This window comes from Oculina patagonica, chromosome 1 (assembly GCF_052425735.1).
Source record: "Oculina patagonica isolate OP01 chromosome 1, crgOcupat, whole genome shotgun sequence".
NCBI classification, from domain to species: Eukaryota; Metazoa; Cnidaria; class Anthozoa; order Scleractinia; family Oculinidae; genus Oculina; species Oculina patagonica.
The window spans coordinates 12,086,133-12,088,921 of NC_135758.1; positions in this window are offsets into that span (position 1 = coordinate 12,086,133).

Consider the following 2,789-nt stretch of genomic DNA (forward strand, 5'->3'; position numbering starts at 1 on the left):
CAGAATAAGGGACTATGCAATAATTATTTGGTGGGGGGTGGGGATTGAGAAACCATAGGGGAATAGGGAAAAATTACAACTACAGAGAGGGGGCCATGTTCCAATTTTAGTTAGCGAAACTGATTGGTTTAAGGGACAGGTTTTCTTTTCTTGACTTTAAAGTGCATAAAATTGTGCGTTTAGGACTACTAAAATGGTTAGACTACTGGCCCTCGTTTTCTTTGGGCAATCGCCAGCTCGGCTGTGCCTCATTGACTATTCGCTTATAGGAAACCACGTGGTCTAATTGTTAATGAATTTGAAATCAAGTATTTATACTTGCTTAGACTGGAATAAAACTGGCTGGTTAGAGTATCAACTCCAGGTGTTCTAATCTCTGAACTGGCTGATTATTTAATATTTTTCTGTCTGTCAGGCGTTTGGCAATGAATTTTCGCTGTAAATTTATTAAAATGGTACTACTTTATTGGCACCAGGTTGTAATGAAACAAGAACCCGTAAAAGAAAAGTTGAGCTATGATGTTTAGTTCAGTGTAAAAGAAAGATGTCATTGTATGTGTAGGAAAGCCTACATAGTGGCTGCGGTCACATCTACGACGTAACTTTAGTTTAATTTAACAATAGAGTGTTTCTGTCGAGGAACTATCGGCTGATAGTTGCCCCGCGGAAATTTGATGTTCTTAAAACAAATATTAGCCCGAGAAGCGAAGCTTCGAGGGCAAATATGCTAGTTTTAAGAACATCAAATTTCTAAGGGGCAACTATCAGACCGATAGTTCCGAGACAGAAACACTCTATTGTCTTTATTGTTCACCACTAAATTTTCTTCCGCGCGCACATACAAAAACACGCATCGTGAATTATTTTTACTGTTGAGGATAAAAAACTAAATTGAAAGCCGAAATTTAACAAACGAAACAAAACCAGACGAGAAACCCACTAAATGCAGTAAATTTGGCTGGGTTTTTTTTTGTCTGCAGGCAGCTTGTTTCCAAAAAAACAGTCACGGGCGGGCACTATCGATCCGGGCATTTTTCACGCGAGGGCACTATTTTAACAATAGAGTGTTTCTGTCGAGGAACTATCGGCTAGGGCTTTCCACAAGTTGCTCGGCAACTTTTTGGCAACTTTTTATGTTTCGAGCAACTCTTTCCCCTTGGAGCAACTTTTTTCCTCTCGACCAACTTGTTGCATTTTGAGCAATTTCCAGACCGAAGATCTCCGAAGATTATACTAGTGTTGTTTAAAGGCGATACGAACGTTTCCGAAGATTTACGAAGCTTGCCGAAAATTTTCGAGGAACATCTGAAGACGTTTCAACTTTCGGCTCATTCTGCATTAGAACATTACAATACTCGTCACCAAACATGACGTCATCGATATCTTCACGATTTTTCTCAGTTAAAAGAATCCTTGTTATTTAACAAATTTCCCACTTAATATGTCATTCAGATACTTCTTTTGCTGTAAAATTGCATAAAACGGCTTAGAAAACCTACACTGAAAGGGAAATTAGCATATATTTAGAGAATCTTCTTTGATTAGAAGCAGCGTTTTGGATTTTTTGGAGCAACTTTTGAGCAACTTTTATTATCAGAAGCAACTTTTTTGGATTTTTGGAGCAACTTTTGAGCAACTTTTTGAGAAATTACGGGCAACTTTTTGGGAAATCTCGAGCAACTTGTGGAAAGCCCTACTATCGGCTGATAATTGCCGCGCGGAAATTTGATGTTCTTAAAACAAATATTAGCCCGAGAAGCGAGGCTTCGAGGGATAATATGCTAGTTTTAAGAACATCAAATTTCCAAGGGGCAACTATCAGACCGATAGTTCCGAGACAGAAACACTCTATTGTCTTTATTGTTCACCACTAAATTTTCTTCCGCGCGCACATACAAAAACGAGCATCGTGAATTATTTTTACTTTTCAGGATAAAAACTCAATTGAAAGCCGAAATTTAACAAACGAAACGAAACCAGACAAGAAACCTACTAAATGCAGTGCATTTGATTGGGTTTTTTTGTCTGCAGGCACGCTTGTTTACAAAAAAAAGTCGCGGGCGGGCACCATCGATCCGGGCATTTTTCTCGGGAGGGCACTATGGGCTGATAGTGCCCTCCGGCGGACGGGCACTATCGCGTCACGTGTTCAATTTAAACCAATCAGAATCGGAGAACTGATTTAGCGATGAACTATAAGGGCTGATAGTGCCCTCCGGCGGACGGGCACTATCGCTTCACGTGTTCAATTTAAACCAATCAGAATCGGAGAAAATTTAGTGGTGAACTATAACTATAGTTAGTCTTAAGTTACGTGATGTCATACCTAACTATAGTTAGTGCTTTCGGTCGTCTAAGCGGTCACACCAACGCACTTAACTGTAGTTAGTTCTGATTAGCTTTTGAGTAATTTCGAATTTAAATTAGTTCATGACAGCCCTTGTTGTTGATCTGTGTCTTGTTGTTCCTCTATTTTTTCTATTTTTGCACGGCATCTCGGCGTTGAAGAAAATAAAATGAAGTAAGGATGCTAGACGCCGAAGAATTCAAGCTCTATTTTTGCTAACATTGGTGATATGTAATTTCTTTGCATGTTGTTTTTCTTTTTTTCCTTCCCTTCACGCTTTGTTTTGCATATTTATGTTCATCTCGCACGTGCGAAAAGAATTGTCGCATTCTGATTGGCTTTTCGGTTTGTAAACTTAAGACTAACCCATAGTTAATCTGTTTTGTTTTGGATCAGCGAGGCGTAAATTTTCTAACTATAGTTAGGTTGAACAGCCAGTATC